The following is a 24,479-nucleotide window of genomic DNA, read 5'->3' on the forward strand; positions in this document are numbered from 1 at the left end:
ATACTCCGAAGTTGAAGAGAATAATTATATACATAATCCTGTAAAAAAAAAAAAAAAAAAAAAAAAAAAATCCCTTCCTTTCTTCTTCGCTGAAATCCGGGATATTTAAGCGTGCCGAGAAATATTTTCGAGACGGAGACCTCGATTCCGGGACGAATGGCAACCCTACCCCTGTACCACTGACGTGTTTAGAGGGACAATCGGGCTCAAGGCCCGCGAAATAAATTTGTTAGTTTTTTTCATTCCACTTACCTACAACAATAACCCTTAATATTCCTAACAATTTCATTGACTTTTCATATTCTTATGCTCTTTGTTCAGAAATAATATTGAATTTGTCAAATTTCATTCCATGTAAGAATTCCGCTCTTTTATCTTTCTTTCGTCTATTCTCCTCTTCTGTTTCGTTTTCTTAGTTATTACTTTCTTTCGTTTCTAGTATCACATTTTCGACCCTTGTTAGTTGTGATTCAAGCTGACCGTCGTCAGTAACACCAAAACTAAGAGGAGCTGATAAGCGAAACTGGTGTTCCCAACCAACTTGCACAGATATCAGCATAACGGGACTTTAGTTATTATAGCAAAGGAATATTTACATCGTTTAGTTACAATGAAAAGTAAATGTTTGAATTAAAGAAAATCAAGAGCGGGAAATAAGTAGCCCGCGAAATTAGGTAGGCCAAAAGAATGCTTCCTTTTCCTGCTATGACTAAAATAAAAGGTTAGATTCACTGCTAAATTTTTGTATCATATCACATAAGATTCACCAATCTGCAGTTCTAGCCATTAAAACTGGAATCAGTATATTTCAGCTTCAACTTGTCTCAACATTTTCTTTAAGGTAAAAACGTACACAGATAAATGAATATTTTCATTTAAAAAAAAGAAATTAAAGCCGTTAAGTTGAAATTAGATTACAAATATTCAACGTATGTTGCAGGAGCGTTATTTCAGATTTGCCTTGGGGGGGGGGGGAGATCCTCCACCGACAGACGAGATTCACATGTTTTCTTAGTACATACTGTATAACCCCTTATTTGGCACTGTTGCTCTCAAGCAACATCGCATTCCATTGCGTTATCCGCACAAATTATAACTTCAGTGATCATTTAATTGGCATAATTGCTTTCATACAATATTCATATACATGATTTGCGGGTCGCTTCTTTAGATACTTATAATCTTCGTCAACAGGGGACAGTCAAATTTAGTAATGTTCCTACGTTCCGCAAAAGTTCTTTTTTCTTCTTTTTTTTATTTGTGGTTTCTTGCTTTGTAGAAAAATATTTCAACGGAACTGCTGCTAATTATTGAGAGTATTCCTATGATACTTGACCATAATAGGGCAATGCTGCTCAGTAGCTACACATAAGATCTACTTTATGGCAATGTTGCTTTGAAATAAACATCCTGCATTTTGTAACCAGAGTACAAAAATACTTTAAAAATTACGAAATTATGGTCAGGAAGACATGGTTCAACCATAAAAACTAACTAAATATTTTAATGGTAATGTTATCAATGCTTGCCAATTAAAGAGTTAAAATATATTTAATTCTCAAACTCAGGAGGACAAGCCCCCCTCCCCCCACGAAACAAAATCCTAAACGCCACTGTACAAAATAGAAAATGTTATGATTTCTCAGTTCACAGTATTTTTCTCACGAAAGACTTGAAAAATCAGTTTTTCTAATGTACTACTATGAGCAAAATAAATGACGCGTCTCTTTATTTTGAAGTTTTTTGAAAATATCTCCGTTTTCTTTATATGTCCGAAATTTCGGTAGGTTTCCCCAGTAGGACAGGTTAATAACAAACCCGTTTTTAATATTTGTGTTGATATTAGCTTAAAATAAATAAATTAGAAGCAAAAAACATTAAATCGACAGAAATCTCGAGAATTACCAACTCTGCTAAAATGGGAAATTTTCAAGAACGCGAGGGAATTCTGCAGTTCAACACGAAGCAGCGACATCTATGTCATTGAGAGAAATGTGGATTAAATCTACAAACTAAACTTTTAACGAAATATTTCTAATATGTCTTATTACGTGCATTATCTGCAAACTCCAAATATATGAATATGTGCCAAGTATTAACGTAAAGATAGAGCAAATAGTGGAAATTATCTTTGGAAAAGGACGAATTGGTAGCACGATCGTAACGAAAAATGGTCTTTACCGGAACAGGCTCACTTCATGTAAGAAAAGAAATAGCTCATTTAGTTAAAGCAACGAGTCTGTATGCCGAAGGTAGTGGGTTCGATCCCCATCGAAGTACCGTTGTTATTTTTATCACTATGGTTATTTTATTTATTTTTTTATGTAGGGAAGAATCAAATTGTAACATTGTGTAAAACTCATGACGATACCAAAAAAAGAAAAAATGTCCTTGTCGCACTTGCATTAGCGTCCCTAATTTTGTTTGCAAACAGTTTCGTAATTATTTCCCCTGTGCTCACTGCTCACTATATGCTCGCCGGCGCATAACGAATCTTTCCCAGTAAATGTTAATTCTAATTTGGAGAATTTTGTAAAGTTTCACAATATTTCTCACTAGATAATCTTCTATCTACGTGTTTGGATATTTTGATAACATATTTCCCTATTAAATGTTTAATTTTCCCTAGATGTTTAATTACGGAAAAAATTTACAATGTATTTGTATTGAATTGAAATGTTTTGAATTTACTACATAAGGTAAGTAGCCCGAAGGAGGAAAACTCAAATAATTGATATTCTACGTAAAAGCAAACTATTGTAGAATGATGATGCTTCTTACCTTCAGCACATAATCTTTAAGTTAGAGAGTCAGACAGAGAAAAATCCTGGTTTTTCCTCCCCTATGATCACCCATCTTAAACCTCTACATACCATTGTTCGTCTCACAAAATTTTGGTGGTCCAAAAACATTCAAATAATAATAATAATAATAATAATAATAATAATAATTCTGAATATGCCATCCTTACATAATGTAAGGATATCTTAGTTTCTTAGTTTAAATCTTAAATATCTTAGTTTAAAATGTTTTCTTTAGTAATTATTTGAGCAACCATGTAGGAGGGGGTACGACGCTTTATTTTGCCCCTCTCATTTCAGTACCCTTCCAACAGAAAGTATATAATTTCTGAGAAGCAGGGCAGACAAAATGAATAAGAAATATATTTACAGCATCCTCTCCCCTTTCATCATTGGAATATCACGTAACACTTTATTCTACCAAAGATGGCCCTGTGCGGTTAGGGTTAGGTAACTAAAGAAATTCCTAATATATAGCGCCCCTTGATTGTAATATTACCGCTTCTTTATTTGTACGAGGGAGCCCCTACACAATCAAGGGTGACAAAAAGAATAGGAAAAGTGTCTATTGATTCCAGTGGCGGATCCAGCACAAACTCCTGGGGGGAGGGGAAGTGAAAAATTCTTTTGATGATGTGAAGCTGTCAAATTACCACTTAACTAAACTAAACAATAGTGAGGTGAACCGGAACCCAGTCAGTTTAAATTGATGTAAAAGTTTAATTTTTGGCTTCATATTAAAATTTGGTTTCAAATGAGAATTTCAGTCCAAGTGGTCAATGATCAAATCTCGTGGGGCTCTTCAGTGTAGGCTAGTACGGGCCCCTTGTGAGAAAAGGCAAAAATATTAACATGTTTATAACTTTTGAATTTTTCGTCTATTTTAAAGAAATTATTAGCTTCATATTAAAGTCTTGGCTTCAAATGACAATTTCAGTCCGTGTGGACAATGATCAAATTTCGGAGGTCTCTTCGGTGTAGGGTAGGTGTTTCGGCTTCTTTATGGGACAAGATTCACGTAGTTGATATTGCAAAATTGTTTTGTATACATGAGTGGAAACTTGCACCATTTGGTAAATTTTACCTCTTATATTTTGCAGATTCAGATTCCAAGCAATAGTTACTTCGCAAAGCTAAAAGGCACTTACTAGTTTCATTAAAATGAAATGTCTTTTATGAGAAGTTGTCATGGAGCAGACGAACGAACAGGCACCCAAACGTTGGTTGAGTCGGACGGTTGAAACTCGTTAAGCTCGCTTTAATTATTATTATTATTATTATTATTATTATTATTATTATTATTATTATTATTATTATTATTAACAATACTACTACTCCTACTACTACTACTACTAATAATAATAATAATAATTATAATAATAAAAAGCATTTACCTTTGGTGCATGGGGTCCTTGGCTCGATTCCACTTCGCGCCAAGAGAAATTTGAGGTGGACAAATACCGTGTGCATGGGTATGGGTTTTCTTGGGATTTTCCATTTTCCTCCCACTTTCTTCATTTCACCATTTCATTCATCATCATTCTCCCTTAGCGTAGGTGCATAATCGTGCAACGTTAAACTAGATATTGCATTTAATTTTAATTTCAATAATAATAATAAAAAGTATTCAATTGAAAGGACTGTAATTTATGTTGACAGCAATTATCATAAATATGCAACCATTATAAAAACAATGCTTTGAGTAGAAAGATAATCCTTTCCAAGTGTTAACGAATGCGCACGAGATAAGACATGTCTCAAGAAAGAGACGAGACGCGCTTTGTGACATCCTAGATAAGACGAGACAAATGTTTTGGACGCGAGATAGCTTGTAAAATGTCTCGTCTTGTCTGGAATGTCTCGAAACAAAAGTCTAAGTTTTAAAATTATTTTTCAAGATCTATTCTCTCAGAAGTATCTCTGCCTTAAAATTAATATCGGCACTTGTGATTTAAAAAAGATAAACAATGCCTAAAGTTAATAGTTAACATTTTCGAAAAGAAGCTTCATTAAGGGTGAACCTGAAAGATATCCACAAACTTCGGGAGATGATTCGTGACATCAAAAGGAGACAAATGGTCCTCTTGCAGTTTTCGAATTCAGCTTCGTTGTTGAGATAGAGGGTTGCCAACTGGTCGTGTTTGAGAAACTCACTGGGAATAAATTCAACTCCAAGAATAAACTACTACTCATATATTTTTCAGGTCAATTGACTTATACCATGTTGTAAGGTTAAATATTTATTTATGAAGTGTGTACAAAATTTGCCAGTCTTTTCTGAGAAAATCGTCGAGAAAAAGTCACCTCCAAGAATAAACTACTACTCGTAAATTTTTCTAAGAGAAATATCTGATACTGCAATATAGAGTTGTTAATTAAATATTGATTAATGAAAAATAAAACTGTTAAAACCATTTTTGAGAAAATAGCTTTTTTCGATTTTCGGCTGTTAGTAAACCACACTTATTTTAGGTGGTAGGAAAAAAATTGGAAAATCTCCTGTAGGAATACTATGTAAACCCCAACTTTAAAATTTGGTGTAGATACGTTGAAAGGTATGGCCTCTAGGCGAGTGCATAGAAAAGTGTACCGAACGGATGGACCGGAAGGACGGGCGTCGAAAAGTCACATTTTCGGTATGTAGACGCCATGAAACATGTAAATCCGTTGAAATCTGAATTTGATATATTATTTTCACAATCACTATATTTTCTTTTCTCTTTTGCCGCTCGTAAAAGAAAAGCCTGAGTTTACCACAAAAATCTAGGGAGTTTACCAAAAAATATTCAATTACAGGGCCACTGCACTAAACTTTTTCAATTCAATTTCTTAACTGTGTGAGGCCGCAGTTGTTACTGAAGTGCGTATTTGGATAATACGAATAAAATTATTGTATTATTCAAATACATCGAATGTCAGATTATCGAATAAAAAACTTCGATTGAAGAAAATCCACACTACAAAACTAACTCACACTTTGAGCACATTTTTATTAGACATATAATAGAGCAATTAATGCAATAATTGTTTATGAAATATGAAAAAAAATCAAATGAGTCATTTTTGAGAAAGTCGTTCAAAAAGAGCACGTCAGGAGTAATCTACCTCTTGTGAATTGTTTCGAACAATGAGTTAAGATATACTTTTGGTTATTAATGAAATATTTATTCGCGAAATTTGAAAAAAATCGCCTGTCGTTCGAGAAAATTGTCGGGGAAAAAAACTTGACCCCCAAAATAAACTATCCGTCGTAATTGTTTTTCATAGAAATGACATACTAAAATATAGGGTTATTAATGAAATACTTATTTATGAATTATCAATAAAATTGTCCGGGTAATTTTTGAGAAAATCGTGAGGGAAAAATAACTCCCCGAATAAACTCTCTCTTGAGGATTCCTTCAGGGTAAGCGAGTTATTTCATATTATTAGGTTTTTAATGAAATACTTCTTTCTGAGTACGAGCAAAATTGCTTGACTCATTTTTGAGAAAACCGTGGAGGAAAAACACCCCCAAGAGTAAACTACACCTCGCATATTTTTTTCAGGACAAACGAGTTTTGCAATATTGTTCGGTTATTAACGAAATATTTATTTTTGAAATATGAATAAACTCTTTTGAGTCGTTTTTGAGAAAATCGCCCAGACAACACACTCCACCAAGAATAAACTACTCGCATTTTTTAGGACAAACGAGTTATGCCATATTGTTAAGTTATTAATGAAATATTTATTTATGAAATATGAACGAAAACACTTGAGTCCATTTTGAGAAAATCACTGAGAAAAAACTCATTCCTTAGTATAAACTATCCCTTGTAGATTTTTCTCAGATAAATGCCTTATACCACTAAAAAAGGTTGCTGATTAAATATTGATTTATAAAAAAAGAAAGAAAAGAAGATCATTAGAGCCAGTTATGAGAAAATATCTTTTTTCTATTTTAATCGTACATGAAACTATCCTTGTTTTGGGAGTAGGAGAGAAATAAAAAAAAACTATAGGAAATACTATGAAAATCTTAAACTAAAATTTGGTGCAGATAAGTTGAACGGTATGGCCTCTAGGCGAGTGCATAGAAAAGTGTAGCGATTGGACGGACGAACAGATGGACATGTATCGAAAAATAACTTTTTTCGGTGTTAGTGGCTATAATACGTGTAAATTCGTTGAAATCTCAAATTTGATTTTTTTCCGAACGCTATACTTTCTTCTCTCATTTGTCACTTCAAAGTAAAAGGAACTCAGAACTACAGATAAGAGAGACCTACTTTTACACATAGACATTTATTGATTTAAAACTGTTTTAGTTTGTGTCATTTCACTTCCAATTGAAAGGTTTTACCATGACTAACGGCATACCAATGACGAGACGGAAGTTTTTAGGAAGTAAATGCATTCAGAAGTCTAGACTGCATTACACCTATCAGCCTGTTTTTACTTCTCAATTGTTGACAGCTGTAATTTCGTCCAAACGCTACATGAAATAATTCTTGGTTGACGTCATTGTGTTACTATTTTAGTATTGTTCTCTTCAGACTTGGTTGAAATTTTGTCTTAACGGTTATACATTTTTTTCTTATTTCAACGTTACACATAAGAATAAAATGTTGTGGTGAGTGGATAGATTCGAACCTTCGAACATTGAGTTTTTATTCTTCCAACACTTTACCAATGGACCAAGCTTTGTCTTCACGTTAACGCACGGTTATAGGGTTTATTACGATTTAAATAAAATGGCTGGCTGTTAAGAGTTTCCTGCTCACATATTTCGATAAAAAATTCATTGCTTTGTAGATACGTAGAGCAATGTTTAGATACACATTTTAGGAGAGTGAATTTTGGTGTATATAAGAATTTCATGCCAGATGAAAGCTGGATAAGTTTTGATAACATGTTTCGTATGTAGCTCTCAATAATAGGCTTGCTGTTCGGGGTGAAGTTCCAAGGTTCAGCATTGACTAGAAGCTTTTGCTATCAATATCCCTTCTAACAATATCGGCAGTGGACAAAAGTTAGCCCGTGTTGAAGCTTTTTGCTCCTAATTTAGTTATTTTACTTTATTATTTAACGAATATATTGAAAATTGTCAGCAGACACGTGTGCAGTAATTTATTTTGGGAGGGGTTCGACTTCAATATTAGGATAAATTATAATAAAATTTTAAAAGATAATCCCCAAAATTAGGCTAAATTTACAGAAAAGTTGGGATTTCAGAGGGGGTCCGGACAACCTGGACCCACCCCTAAATGCGTCCTTGTTTGTCAGTAACGTTTCCTCATTTTGAAACCCTCAAAAACTTCGGATATATAAAGAAAAACGAATTATTTTCGATGAAATATCACTTCAAGGAGACGCGACAGTTTTATTGCACATGGTGGTATCCTACGTTCACAAGGGCAAGAATTCTTCTCTGCCATTCTGCTCTATCGAAAGGTTAGGTTTGTAAAATATTACTTCTACTAACAAGCATGATTGGCAGATTGAATAATGAACACAACTCGGAACAGTAATGCATGCTGAACTTACGTTTATAGCTACCCTTTGGTGATTTGCCCTCAAGGTCAATCGAGTGATAATTCAGTTCCGTCTCTGTTCTTAAGCCATGTTCGTATTACTTCGAACAGTTTTGATAATGAAAAGCATGCCTCGTAATATAACAGACTTCTTTCGCGTAAAAAATGGAAACTCAGTTGGTCAGAGCAACTAGTCTGTACGAATTAGGTTGTTAGTTCGAGCCCAGTATGAGTAAAGGTTTTTATTACTATTGTTTTTATCTTTTTTATGTGAGGAAAATCAAATTGTGACATCGCGATATCAAATGTATTTGGTTAGGCAACTTTGTCTTAGCTAAACTTTAAACATCAGTAACCGTCGAAATTATTTCACTAACCGATCACTTACTGAACATTTCAAACACGTCGAACCAGTGGCATAACATGAAGGTTAACTTCTTCTCCGCAGTCCTTAGTTATGCGTTCAGGGGCGGACCAAGGGCCGGGCAACTGCCCGGGGCGCTAGAGAAAGAGGGGCGCCAAAACGAGCTTCAAAAAGTAAATTTTATAATTGTTTTCTACTGACGTTTCTGGTTTATATTCTTGTAAAGTAGTGGCAATTGCATTATCTTTTTTCCATTTCACCATGGAAGAAGAGAGTTTCATAGTACTAAGGGGGCTGTATCGAAAAATGGAGAGAGGGCATGTAGAATAAAGAGTGACGTGGAAGTAAGTATTGTTTGTTTGTTTGCTTGAGTTTAGCGTTCCACGATTATGCCTTAATGGCTAAGAGAGATGTGGATACTAATTATAGTGAAATCCGAACCACTTTTATCGTTCAACAGTAATCCACCGGGAATTGGACCCGGTACCACAGAAGGCAGGCGTGCTAGACCCCACTAGACCAATCGTGGGGGGAGGAGTTCGTATTGTTTATAGCGGGCCATATTCTTTGTGAAGTTCTCCTAGGTAATGAATTTATTTTCGAAAAATAGGTTTAAAATATTAAAAACACTATGATAAAATGTAAAATATAGGCTAGTACTAGGGGGAGGGCGCCAAAAAGTCACTTTGCCCGTGTGAAAATTTGGCCTGGTCCGCCCCTGCGTACTTTCTGTATATTTTTTGGCCTTGCAGCTTATGCGGTCCCCACGTCACAGGGTTGCGGGAGCGCTATTTACGCCTATGCTTCGAAGCTAATTCAATAACTGCTTAAGAAATTCTACCATCAGCGTGGAAACGGGAATATATATTTTTTTAATAGTCCCGTAGAACTTTCACTCAGAACGACACATGCAATTTTTCAGAGTGGGCTCTGGCTAAGTAGAAGAAAGATCTGATGTTTCCTAAGTAAGTTCCTTTCAGAAAGTTTGCTATTTCTTTAACGGTGATGTAAATAAACTTACTCATCGTTATTAGCCCGACACCAAACCATCCTGGACAAATCCCTCTAGAACAATGATCGGCAAAAGTTTATTCTACCTAATTTTATAAGCGACTCAAGGGTGAAACACTTGTTAACGAAAGCAATGCTGTGTATATACTGCCTTGTTTCTGACAAAATATAAAGTGCTTTGTAATCTTTAGACACTTTTAATATTCTTTTTGTCACCCTTGGTTGTGTAGGGCAGAATCGAACAAATAAAGAAGAGGTAATATTACAGTCAAAGGGCGCTATAAATATATTAGGCATTTCTTTTGTTATCTATCCATAACGACCTACGGTCGTCTTCGGTAGAATAAAAAATGCTACGTGATATTCCATTCATGAAGGAGGAAAGGATGCTCTAAATATATTTCTTATTCATTTTGTCTTCCCTGGTTCTCAGAAATTATATACTTTCTGTTGGAGGGTGCTGAAAAGAGAGGGGGGAAATAAAACGTCGTGCCCCCTCATACATTTTAAATTTTGTGACGTGGTTGCTCAAATTATTACTAAAGAAAGCACTTTAAACTAAGATGTCTAAAGTTACTACATTATGTAAGTGTGGCATATTCAGGAATAATAATAATAATAATAATAATAATCATAATAATAATAAAATATGAATGTCTTTGGAGAGCCGAAATTATGTGACACGAATCATTACATTTAGAGCTTTAAGATGAGTGGACATAGGGGAGGAAAAAACAGGATTTTTCTCTGTCTGACTCTCTAACGTTAAGATTATGTGCTAAAGGTATGAAGCATCATCATTCTACAATAGGTTGCTTTTACGCAGAATATCAATTACTTGAGTTCTTCTCCTTCGGGCAACTTTCCTTATGTAGTAAATTCAAAACAATTTCAATTTAAGACAAATATTTATAGGGAAAATTAAATATTTAATAGGGAAATCTGTTATCAAAATATCCAAACACGTAGATAAAAGACTATGTAGTGAGAAAAATTGTGAAACTTTATAAAATTCTCCAAATTAGGATTAACATTTACTGGGAAAGATTCGTTATGCATCAGTGCTCATGTAGTGAGCAGTGAGCATAGGGGAAATAATTACGAAACTGTTTGCAAACAAAAATTAGACACACTAATGCAAATGTGACAACGACATTTTCTCTTTTTTTGGTATCGTCATGAGTTTTACACATATGTTACAATTTGATTCTTTCCCAAATAAAAAATAAATAAAATAACCATAGTGATAAAACTGACAAGTGCTCTTCCATGAAATTCGAACCCACTACCTTCGGCATACAGACTCGTTGTTTTAACTAACTAAGCTATTCGTTTTCTTACGTGAACTGAACCTGTTCTACAGTATAGACTATTTTTCATTACGATTGTGCTACCAATTCGTCTTTTTCCATAGGTAAATTCCACTATTTGCTCTATCTATACGTTAATACTTGGCATATATTCATATATTTGGATTTTGCAGATAATGCACGTAATAAGACACATTAGAAATATTTCGTTAATATTTTCGTTTGTAGATCTAATCCACGTTTCTCTCAGTGACATAGATGTCGCTGCTTGGTGTTGAACTGCAGAATTCCCTCGCGTTCTTGAAAATTTCCCATTTTAGCAGAGTTGGTAATTCTCGAGATTTCTGTCGATTTAATGTTTTTTGCTTCTAATTTATTTATTTTAAGCTAATATCTAACACAAATATTAAAAACAGGTTTGTTTTCGAATATATAAAGAAAACGGAGATATTTTCAAAAAACTTCAAAATAAAGAGACGCGTAATTTATTTTGCTCATAGTAGTACATCACATGCCCAATTTTTTTTTTTTATCTTTCCTACTTTCACCTGATTTTCTGTAGCTCTCTGATATACACATTATATTAATATTTCTTTTGATACTTCCTGCATCTTTCCCAGGCTCCAACATAGTTTTTACATTTCACGTCGCTATATTTTTATCCTTTGCCCTTATTTCGTGTTGGCTTACCTATTTTTTGTCCTTCGCCATGACTATTTTGGTATCCATAACGTCCATCCATGTTGCAAGGCCAATGTGTTCGCTTTCTAACGGGTTCTTACACGTGTTAACTTCACTCCAACCCCCAACCAGGAGAGCCAGGATTTTCTTTCAGGATTACCTTCGTTAGTCTTTGTAGAACCCTCTACTAAATGCAAGGGAGCAGTGCTGAGTTGGTCCGCCCCGGATGGTGTTCCTCTAGCAGCTACCTGGAGAGGCGCCTGGTGGGAGCCCAGCTTCTTTCCCATGTCATGAATGTAGTGTCTAGTGAATATCCTTGTGATTGTTCTTTGATTTAACTGGTGTGTTTGGTGACATCTTCAAATGTTTACACTGACTAATTTGTCTTTCTTTTGTTTGCAGAAATATACAGAGCTTTCCATCTACGAAGTTATTCATACAATTATCTATGAGGAGAAATTCAACATCGAATGCGAAATGGGTGCCTGAAGAAAGTTTTCTAGGGGGGCATCTCCATGGTTGCTATATTATGTATGGTATTTCATATATGTGGTTTGCTATATTACGTACATATATTCGTGAGCCAGGGGGGCCCGGACCCCATACTGCAATCCCCTTTGCACCCCCATGAATGCAGAGGAAGATGCCGTATCGTCTTTCTTGAAAATCTTTTGTTGGAATCTTAATCTATAATTGCAGAATGACATTTTTATATGTGTTTTTATAGCTTTATTAAAAGAAAAAAACTTATAAACTGTATTTTATTGGTTTATACACATGTAAAATATTGTTACAGCATCACGGTCAAGAACAATCTTTTAGTGATCAAGAAGTACACATATTTTATCGTGGGATTAAAGAAGTCAATGGCACCTCTTTAGTGCAAAAACACGGCTTATTTCCTAATTCTTATACCGTAAGGAATTATGTTAAATTTCAGAATGTTTGATTACGAATTTGACAACGCTGTAAACATTGAGTAATTGAATGCTGATTTATAAGATTGATGAACTTTTACAATAAGCAAAAAGTGATCATGGTAACTAGCCAACTTTTCTACTCTTGAAAAGACTTGGTCACAAGAAAACAGCAGTGTAAAACTTTAGTGATTCATATTCAAATAAAGTAATTTTAGTTTTTAGATGAAAACTTTGAAAACATTCATTCGCCTAGCTGTTTCCGTTGATCGCTAGCTCAAGTTTTCTCTCTCCTTGGTTTTATAAGAATGTTTAAAAAATTAGGGTATATAGACTCTCTACCAACTGTATTTAGCAGCATTAAACTCTTCTCATTCAATTTTAAGAGAAAATACACCTTGTATGGAAAGATCCTGATTAGCATCCATATCACTTGAAAGGGTACGTCATGGGTTTCTAATGACTTAGGCAAGATCTCTATCATATTGCAACAATAGCCCAATAGAGAAGCGCAACAATTGTGGCCAAATTTTCATTGAATTGGATTCTAAACGATTTTGTTTAGGTTAAAAGTGATAAGAGAAGTTTAGGATTAGAGAAAATCGGTAATAAAGAGATACTTTTTCAGGGATCTATTAAACGTCTCCAAAATACATTACATCTCCATTGTTAACTTTCTATTAAACCGGAAGCGGTTAGAATTTACTATAGGAAAGGTGCCGAAAATCGGATACTGTTTGAAAAAAAAAGGAATAAAAACTTTACCAACAGATATTTCATTGATATACCTAGGTAACCTCTTCTAAATATTCTGTTATCTTTGTAGATTATAATTTGAAAGTTTCGAAGCAATGAAGCAATATTAAAGGAAAGATACATACACTTTGGTACAAAGTGGCATTTTTCTCAGTTCGAAGAAAGGTTCCTCAATATCGCACAGTAAGGGGTCCTAATATCGGACGGAAATTAAATGAGAAGGATTTAAGGAAAACCTCAATTGGAGAAGACTGTGCATTATATTTATTATATTACATGGTGTAAACATAGGCTATAGAAAACGTAAAGTTACAAAACATGTAGATTTAACTAAACGCTGTTCTGCAAAATAGACTACTTTCTAAATATCTACATATGTAAATCTATTTTTACTAAACATTGTTTGACAAAGTTGCAAACGTTTTCAACATGTAGATTTACTTTCAACTAAACATTGTTCAACAAAAAAGGCTACTTTCTAATAATGTAACTAAACGTTGTTCTACTCATCTGTAATAGGATCTACCAAGAAGTTAAATTAATGGCAAAAATCACAAAGGATTTCCACGTGTTTGGATCAGTGCCTGTACATAGCACTATTAAGATATTGGATGCATCACATCCTTCGTTCACCACCTTTGTCAAGTTTATATGCCTGTGAAAAAAACACACATTCGTCATCTGCACAATCTTCCGCATTGGTTGAGAGATTATTATTATCTCATCTATGATTATTATTATTATTATTATTATTATTATTATTATTATTATTATTATTATTATTATTTTATTTATTTATTTATTTTTTTTTTTGGAAGAACGCTTTCTCATAGAATGTGCGTTGCAGCAACAGCCTGGAGCATAGCCTCAGGATCCCACTTCTTTCGTTGAACGATTTTTGTCATCTGTAATAATCGAAGAATGACATTAGCAATACCGTTCCCTTGTATCTGACATCTGATATTTAGAACCTCTGTACTATCCGATATTTGACAACGTAGTTCGTGTGTCAACTTTCAACTATATACGTCACGTAAACAGAAACGAACCACCAAAACATCATGTAATTTAAAACTACTCTTCTTAGCCTACATTATAATTATAGTATGAATGTGATTAGGTTACCTTTATGGACGAGATAATGCAATCAATTGCAGTATTACAAATATTTCACAAGGTTAAAATCACAAAACATTTCACCACATAAATAAACATGTTGCGAGAGATATCGTAACTCAGGCGCCTAATAGCCCGCCGATTGGTGTCAGTTACGATAACGGCCGCTAGGCTGCAGCACCTTACACGGAATATTTCTCGTTCTCCGATATTGGGAAACCATCCGATATTCGGCATCTTGACCCTACAACTTACAGTTTCAATATTGATCTACATAGAATAAAGACGCTAACAGATAGCAAGAAGCGGTTCTTTGGAATTATTTAGCTTGCTAACAATAGGTACCATTTTCTCACTTAATCTTTTGTTCCAACCGGACGTAACACAATCATTTCCGCTTTTGACATTGATTCGCAATAGAACAAAAATTGTAATAGATAGCGAGAAGCGTTTTATTCTGTGGTCAGTAAATTATTATTTCTGTTCATCCCCAAAATATATTCCATCTCTACACCAATCTGCCCACTAAAACAGACAGAAATAAACCACTGAATGTTGATTGCTATGGAGTGAAAACGATGACAGATAGAAACTGTTTTCTGAAATTTCTTAAATGTCTCAAGAATACATTTCATTTTCAATCTTAAATTTCTATTAAAACCAGAAGTGATACTAAATATCAGTCAAGAATTAGAGGCAAAATTTAGCTCTCTCTCCAATATGTTCGATTTCTTTTAAATTAGTGATAACTTTCGCAACAATTGTTGGATTTTTATACAATGGTGTATATTGAGTCCGCACTATCCTGGATCTTATCATCAGTTTTCATACTTTTCATTAAAGATAATACGTAAAACTTGATAAACATCTTATAAATGCGTAAGACATTATCTGTTCGTAAGACAAATTCAACGGAAGACAAATCATGTTATCTCTCCACCTATTTCTAGAATATGTGCAATTATGCTGAAATTACAGCACTTTAAAAGTTTACCATAATTTCTGCCTGATACACAAAGCTTACTGTCAAATATTAAAATCACCTATGAAAATTTTACTGTTTTGAAAATAATTCTCCTTCTTTCCCTAATGTCATGTTGTTTATTACTAAAAACGGTTTAGAATGGTTTATGTTGTATGAGGTAAATCATATGCATAACGATTTTTCGGAAAATTTTAAAATAAAACATCGGGATAATTATAGATAAGAAAATTTCAAATTCTTTGAAATCTTCGGTCATGTTCATCACATAATTCTTTGAATGAGTAACTTTATGTAAAACATTCTATGCAGAATTCATCTTTCTGAAAATTTTAATTCAAAAAAATCAAATTTTTACGTTATCTTTTTCTTTTCTTTTTTTTTTTCGAAAAATGGTTATACTTATCAAGGAAAAGTTTAATAGCCTGTTTCACATATCAATTTGGTAATATTTTTTGTTGTTTTATAAGAGATTTCATAAGAATTTTCCAATTTCTGCTAAAAAAAAAAATATTATAGAAAATACTCTTCTTGCTGTAAAGATATTTTCTGTAAAGAAATTCAATAAACAAAATTAATTATTTTCCGTAGGTGCATTTTAAGCATGCAATTAACTAACTTACGTATACCATACACCAATCTTATTAAATATTGAATTAATTGTTTTTCTTTAGAGTTAGACGAATTAAATAGAAGCGGGAACAGCCTGCACAGACATTGAAAAATAGTAATTCTTATTCAAGCATTTTTTCATTAACAGTCGGATATTTCCGGAAAATATACTGAAATACTTTCTGGTGTACGAAAAGTGTAAGTTACTTCCTGTTGTAAAGAATTTCTATAGGTAAAAGATGAATTATGATTATGCCTTAAAAAAACATGCACTTTTTAAAAACAAAATTCGAATGGAATCTGAACAATTAAAATTAAAAGTAACATGCATTAATTTTCTCAACTCAATAGTTTTATATTTATTAATATTAATTATCTATGTTCGGTACGCCTAACTTTATACACTTGACTGATTCGTCACGAGACCTTCTCTCGCGAACTTTGTAAAAACGAAAACATAATTATTGAAGGTTATAAGTACCCTTCCGAAATCAAACTGGCATTACATACACATATCACTTTTACTATCTTTTAATACGTTTTATCAATATCTATTGTTACTGTTGTTGAAGTTTGGCATTGATTTTTCTCAGCTCTGAGACGTGGGCCTACAGTTGGAGATGAAATTCGGACCAACTTAATTCATTCAAATTTTAATTCTTTCCAATCGGGAATCGTAATCGGGACCCCGAGCATCAAAAACATGCGCACTGGCCAGTAGACCAGCAGGAAGAGCTATTTCTATCTGTAGCAATTGATAAAATTGTTTCATAATTTTTTCAACTTTCATTTTATTTTTGTTACCAGTTTTGTTTGAAAGTCCTAACTCTTCGTAACAATCGATTCATTTTCCCTTTATATAATATTACGCACTAAATTCTACATTAAATTACACGTTTCGACATTAATTTTAAATTTAATTCATTATTTTTAGTGTTTGAATTTTTAATTTTAAGCCACTAAAGTTAGCATTAATTTTTCTTACAATGGTTGGTTATATTATTATTTAAGACACAAAAATAGTCTTTTTTTCTTCTCTTTGAAGAGGTACGACAGTGAACATAGGTAGTGCTGATGGAAACTGTATGTTTTATTATTATTACTATTCTTAAGAAATTAATTCGTGAATGAGCGTTATTGTTAAAACTTATGTAAATGAGCGATCAAAGTTAAGTTCCATTCTTCGTTCCTTGTAAAAGCCATTGAATACGAAGTTGTTAACCTCGGTAAGCACCTTCGTCATCCTTGTTCTTTAGTCTATTGATTCACTGAATTCTTATTCGGGGAATTATTTTTATATTTTGTTTCAGAAGTTTTAGTGGATGTGATTTTAACATTTCTTCTTCAAGTCTAGTGAGGGATCCATATGTTCTTTCAAATTGAATTTGCATTAAAATATTACTGAAATCAAATTTGATAATTAACTATTTAAATCTTAAATTGCAATATGTAATGTTCAAAAAGAAACATTCAAGTAAATTTCAAGAAGCAATAAAGTCAAACTGCTAAAATTCCTGTCCATTTCAAGGAAAACAAATACAAAATCCCCCTCGAAATCAATAGACTAAAAAGAGATCAATAGACTGGTATTCAATATCACTGAATAACATACATACTGACGAAATTAAAAGAAACCTATTGAATTAAAGGCAAAGACATTTATTTGTAAAATGTAAGTATATATATATATATCAGCATAGGTGATGTTTGTAAGCTCCAAAGTTTGACTTTGTTCATTCTATTGACGAAACAGCTTTCCATTCACCAGCAACTGATATTCTTCCCTCTCTTTTGATACCGTTTAACTTGGACATTAAATTATGAATCTCTTCCAGCATGACTCATCTTCTTCATAGAAGGGTATTTTCTGTCCTCGGCATTGATCCTTTTCTTTTTTCCATTGCTTTGTCAGTATTCCTCCATTCTTCTTCTTCTTCTTCTTCTTCTTATTATTATTATTATTATTATTATTATTATTATTATTATTATTATTATTATTTCCAGTATTCCTTTTCATTAGGCCAACTTTAAAACAGCTTTCTGCCACCAGCTTCAATGGGGTGGCTGAAAGAATGGCTTGGTGGGGGGAAGACAGACAAAGGAGCACGAAAACTTCAGGAGAGACATCTGGGCCATAGGACATCGGGTCAGATGAAAATGTAGGCATCAGACTAAGTGTTAGGGCGCTGATAAAAATGCCATAAGCTATGTAGAAATATACATAACATATGGAGAGCCAGGTAAGGTATGTGTCGTGTAAGTGTAATTGTTCATATAACTATCATGATAGGAGAGGGTACACAAAAATAACCGGAATTACAACACAGTATGGATACGTTTTGTAATTACAGAATGTGCCACTGGACATTGTAGCTTGTCATGCCCTAGCCAATGTCAGGAGTGGCGTCAGCCTGCAAGTGGTTACTACTTAGTGCTGCATTGTGTGTCTTCCTACTCGTGGTGTCCTGTCATTATTGTGATGTATGACCACAAAGAATAAGGGGCTGTCTGACATAGTTTTTGTTGGTAAAAAATTACGGCCGAGATTACAGTTATCCTTCAGTAAGCACTTAAGAAAAGTAAATAACTTGTGTAAATAACACGATTAGGATGCTTTTCCCCTTTCCAAAATGGCAATATGTCAGTTGAATACGTGGTTTCTTCAAAAAGTATTTGATTTCTTTTTTCGTTAACAAATATATAAGAAGGAGTTAATAAATAATTAGGCAGAAGATATTGCATAAAAAACTATGGTATTTAGAAAAGTTGGGTCAAACCAGACAAGTGGTTATTTGTGTTAGGAAAACGATTCTCCCGTTTTACTCGCTAAATGTGTTACGTGTTTAGCAAGGAATAAGAAACGATGATAACCGAGCAGTAGCCGTGTCGTCATTTCATATTTAAAGTGACGTCGATAGAAGAGCAGCAGGATGTGTGCTTTTAGACAGCGGAAGGTGTATTAAGTGAAATTCATCGTCGAATGGAAAGGATTTATGGAGAATGCTCAAGTCAACCATTGGAGGTGCAAGACAGCACACAATAATGCCGGTCCAAAGTCCGAATAAATAGCGAGGATTAGTGTCAGGAAGGGCTTCCGGCTGAAAAAATTATTATAGCATACTTTAATCTTGCTTCGGAAAATGCTAAGACGTCTCCCGTAAGCGACGCGCAATGGCCTCGTCTGCTTGTTGTGAGAAATGAGCGAAAGATACCGAGTAATGAGCGATCTCTATTAAAGAAGCTAGTCCAGATATGATTCGGAACTTTGAATGTGGGGTCAATTACTGAAAAAGGAAAGAAGAAGTAGATTTAATAGCAAGAACAAGAATAGAACCACTATGTTCAAAAATAAAGTGGAGAGAAAATAAAGCGAAGAGCTTAGGAAGTGGATATAAACTACTATAAAGTGAAACAAATCAACAAGGTAGAAATGAGATACGAATCGTCCTGAGTAGTGAATTAAGTCGATATGTAGTTAGTGTAAATAGGAGGAGTGATAGAAGAATAGATGTCAAATTGTATCTTGAAGAAATGTTTAACTCCCGCAAGTTGGATGCGAAAAGAATGAAGAGGACGCTCTCTCGAATGATTTGGAAAGAAAATTAATTAGTATATCAACGGAAGAAAGAGAATTCAGAGTGGATATCTGAACGTGCATGTTGATAATAGAGTAGGAGTTATATTATATGTATTCAAGGTTAAAGAAAGATTGGAATGTCGGAGAAAATAATAGAGAATTGAGGAATATTAAATTTTGCAGTGGCATCTGATTATGCTATATGTAACTCGTTCTTCTAAATGAATACAAAGCAGTTAGTTACATATAAAATTGGAACAAAGAAGATCTAAATAAATTTTCTCTCCCGCAGAAGGCAATACTAGAAAGAGATTCTAAACATGCAAAAAATGAGATAAAACTTTTACGGATAATCAGAGCATTGGACAAACAATAAAATATTCCTCTCAATATGATGCAAATAAGATACGAAAAAGGAGAAGTACTACGTGAAGAACATAAAACCAAAAGATATTTGGAAAACTACTATAGAAAGCTGTTAAATGAAGAAAAGTTAGAGAGAAATCATGGAGAACGGTGTATCAAAGCAAGGAGTTACAGACAACATAAAGAAAAAAGTAATAGAATATTAACGGTAGCATAATGAAAAATAGGCAAAACAACTGGGCCGGATGAAATACTTTTGGAAGTATGGAAATGCTTCGGCGAAGAAGAAATAGATCTATTGTTAAATCTGATGCAAGAGTTATTTGCCGAAGAAAGAATATCCAAAGTATGAAGAGATAATATAATAATACTAATTTTAAGGAGAAGGATGATATCCAAGATAGCAATAATTATAGAGCTAATGTCCCATACAATGAAGAGTTTGGGAAAATGCATTGAGAGACGGTTTCGCAAGGAGACATCAATAGGGGAGGAACAATTCGAATTTCGGATTCATGCCAGGTCGGGGAACAACAGATGCCAGTTTTGCAATTAGATAAATGATGGAAAAATATGAAAAAAGAAGAAGTAAATGTATATGTAGTGCTTACCTACCTGGGGAAAGATTATGACAAAGTACCATGTTAAAAGATTTGAAGATGCATGAGATGTAGCGTACCAGGAAAATATGTTCGTCTCGCTCTTGATAGATATAAACAAGCTAGGAAAAGGATCAAGAGTAGCATAATCTACACGGACTGGATACCTGTCAGTCGAATTATATCAAGGATCCTCCTTCAGCCCAGACATATTCAATCTGGTTACGGATGTTCTATGTAAAAAGTATCAAAGACACACCACATTAGTGTATGCCGTTTGTAGTACACGATATTGTTTTGTATAATACCAAGATAAAAGAGTTAGAATAGAAACTATAAACGTGGAGAGACTTTAAGGAACAGGATTAGAAATTAGTAGGAAGAAAACTCAATATATGAAGAAAACTCAGGAGATAGAGAAGATACCGTACTGATGGAAGGACAGAGCATAAAGGAAGTGAATACATTTAAGTACTTAGGTTCCATGGTGAATAAGCATGGAAATTTTGATGCGGAAATAGAGCACAGAATTAAGGTGGGATGGATAAAATGGCAGATCTTAGGTTTCTTTGTGGTCACAGAGTAACTGCCAAAGGAAAAGGAAGACCCTACAAGACCGTAATGAAATCTGCATGCTGTACGGAGTACAAACTTAAGAAATCAAGAAGACACAAGAGAAGAAACTAGATGTGGGCAAAATAAAAATGCTCAGATGGATGTATAGTGTTATTAGGTTTGGTCAGGAACGAAAGAATATAAGAGTGCGTTATGTTGAATGACGTGTCGAAGGAAGTATGAGGAAAGATTAAAAATAGTATGGCCATGTTATGAGAAAAATGGTAATTATTTTGCAAGAGTATGGGGAAGATGGAAGTTGAAGGCAAAAGAGGAAAAGGAAGACGAAAAAGATGGACAAACTATGTGACTACCTCCTTGGAAGAAAAGAGGTTAATAGTACATTATGTTTGGGACCGAGCACGATGGCTGTGAATCATAAGATATGTCAACCCAGTATAAGTGGGAAAAGAGATTAAAAGAAAGCTGTATGTCACTGTCAAGAGAAGATGCGACGGACAACCTGCCCGTAATCCCGGAAAACGCGTTACAACCCTGCTTCCAATAATTTAAGATCCGTTGAGAGAAATATTTGGCAGCCCAAGGAGAACTACGCTGAATACACAATGAATAAGAGTCGGATATTTTTTCACCAAACCTCGTACCTGCCACTACCTAGTAATCTTGAAATAAAAAGACATTGAAAAAATTCTATAGGCTATTAAGACGATAGTCAAAAGACTACTGAACAAATTTGCCATGGAGTGCCTGCCAGCGAATTCTATACGATTTTGAAATAAGACGGGAGTCAGTCACAGTTGGGTCCTGATTCTCATACAGGCACAAGAAGAGCTCAATTTGTGGGAAATTTTCAGTTGTACTGGGAAACACTTGCAAACTTGTGATTTATTCAAAGAATTCTGCTTACTGGATAACAAAGCTCAGCTCCAGTTTTCTCAAACAGAAAGTAAAATTTCAATCACTCTCTTCACTACTCGTAATCATAGATTATAATAATCACAGAACGCTATAAGCAGGAACACATACAAAGCAGCACCAAAAATAAACAATTCCAGCTCCACACAGATGACGCCACTCGCCTAGTGACGTGCGTTCCATAACTATGAAACGCGTACATATTGTGTTGCAATTCTGGATAGATTGGGTATTCCCTCTTACTTGCGATCTAAAGAGCTAGAGTGCGCGTGGTTGGAAGTATCAGTGTAATGTATTTGTGTAAATGCATGTTTAAAAAAAGATCCGTGTGGCTTAGTGGTAGAACGCTCACCTCATGTGCAGGGGTACCTAGTTCAATTCCAAATCCTGCCATATAAGTGTTGTGGTAGATATACACTGTGCGCGTGGATTTCTCGGGTTGTTTCCGTTTTCAGTCATTTTGCGATTCCAACGTTATCATCCGTCTCATCATCACCATCTCCCTTAGCCTCGATGCATGATTACGGGATGTTAAACTAAAAAAATTATAATAAATAAATAAATAAATAAACTGTAGGAAAACGTGTCTCTGGATGAATAATATTTTCGTGTGTTTGGTACGAGACTCCGGTTCTGTTATCGGTGGGAGATCACGTGGTTCCGATTCTTTGTTAACCTATAGATCCACATTTCATATAGAATTAGTCATTTAAAGAAAGGGAAAAAATGAGAACAATAAAATGCTTCTATATGTTTATAACTTATACATTTGTTCCTGAAAGGAGTGTCAATATGCATAGTACACAAGTAGAGGTATAGAAACATTTGAAGTCAAAATTATGATATATGAGATGATTGAGGCATTGATCGACTTGGGGCGGTATGAATTGACACGGCGTACTGATAATAAATTAGAAAACAATAAATCTTAGTAGTTATAAAGATTTAAAAATAAGCTCCACAATGTTGCAGCATATGAAAGATATAGTTATCCAGATTAATCATATTTTCAGTACTTTATTTCCAATACCGAATTATGGTGAATGTTGGAGTAAAGGAAATGAATAAAACATTCGGAATGAATGAAGATCGGGAAAGAAAAATGAGGATAAAAAGAACTGGGAAATAAATTATAGAAGAGCAATTTTCGAAGGAAGTGAAACAATATAAGACAACACCAAGTAGCGAATTCTTTAGCGGTGAAAGTTGTAGATAAAGGAGAGTGAAGAAAATAATTATAGGTATAATAAAGTATATGATTAAAAAGGGGGAGAATTGAACATTAAAAATATAAGAATAACACAGCAAGTTTGGTAACGAGTGGAATTACGGTTGTCACTATGTTTCCGAAGTTCAAATTAGGGTCAAAATGGGTTACGAATTAAATCATGATTTGTGGGATTTGGTGGGTGGAAATGAAGAATAATTTACACAATTTCTGTCTGTTGTGTAAATTGGTTGATGTCGTTGTACCGTTTTAGGAATGTTAGAAGTCGAGTGGAAAAATAAATGCGGAGATAATGAAGTAGATTTTCTTCGTAATATTAACTATTTGTAGATACGATTGAAATGATATTTATGTTCGATAATTGTTGGCAATAAATGTAAGGTACACTCTTGGGAAAAAATCAGGGTATTTTATTTGGAAGTCCTTAGGAATCAGTTAACAAGAATCTTCTAACAATTTTGATTTTTATCAGTGAATGTAGTTATCTACGAGTGACACAATGGACCTTTCTATCGCAGTGTCAAATGTCTGTGTGTGTGTTGGATTCTTTTTTTTTATTTTTTGAGTTAAGCGTCCCTTTGAGCAACGAGACTATGTGAGACGTGGGCTACAGTTTAATATTAGATCTAAACCACTTGAGCTCCCATCGAGAATCGGATCCGGATCTCCCACGCCAAAATGTGTATGTGTCATATCTATCTATCTATCTATCTATCTATCTATCTATCTATCTATCTATCTATCTATCTATCTATCTATCTATCTATCTATCTATCTATCTATCTATCTATGTGTGTGTGTGTGTGTGTGTGTAATTGAATATATTTATACGTATGTAGTTGTGTATGCGTGTGTGGAAGTGGTGTCGTACGTGTATATGTCTACGTATAGATGTGTGTGTGTTCAGAGTAAAACCTTTCTGCCTCTTAATTGGGATATCTCTAGACTTGACTGGCATTAACTCTGTAAGACATCCCACGCACCCAATCCGATGCCACCCAAGAAAAAAAAAGATCAATATGTAAAGCGCAGATTAAAAAAAAAAGTCGTAACTACATCCGACCGTCTGCCCAGCGGCCCAAACGCCCTCCTTCCACTGCCTGTTCCCCTGTCTGTCAATCCAGCCACCATCAATCTTTACCTTTGACCCTT

This window comes from Thermobia domestica, chromosome 11 (assembly GCF_964235325.1).
Source record: "Thermobia domestica chromosome 11, izTheDome1.hap1.1, whole genome shotgun sequence".
In the NCBI taxonomy this organism is placed as follows: domain Eukaryota; kingdom Metazoa; phylum Arthropoda; class Insecta; order Zygentoma; family Lepismatidae; genus Thermobia; species Thermobia domestica.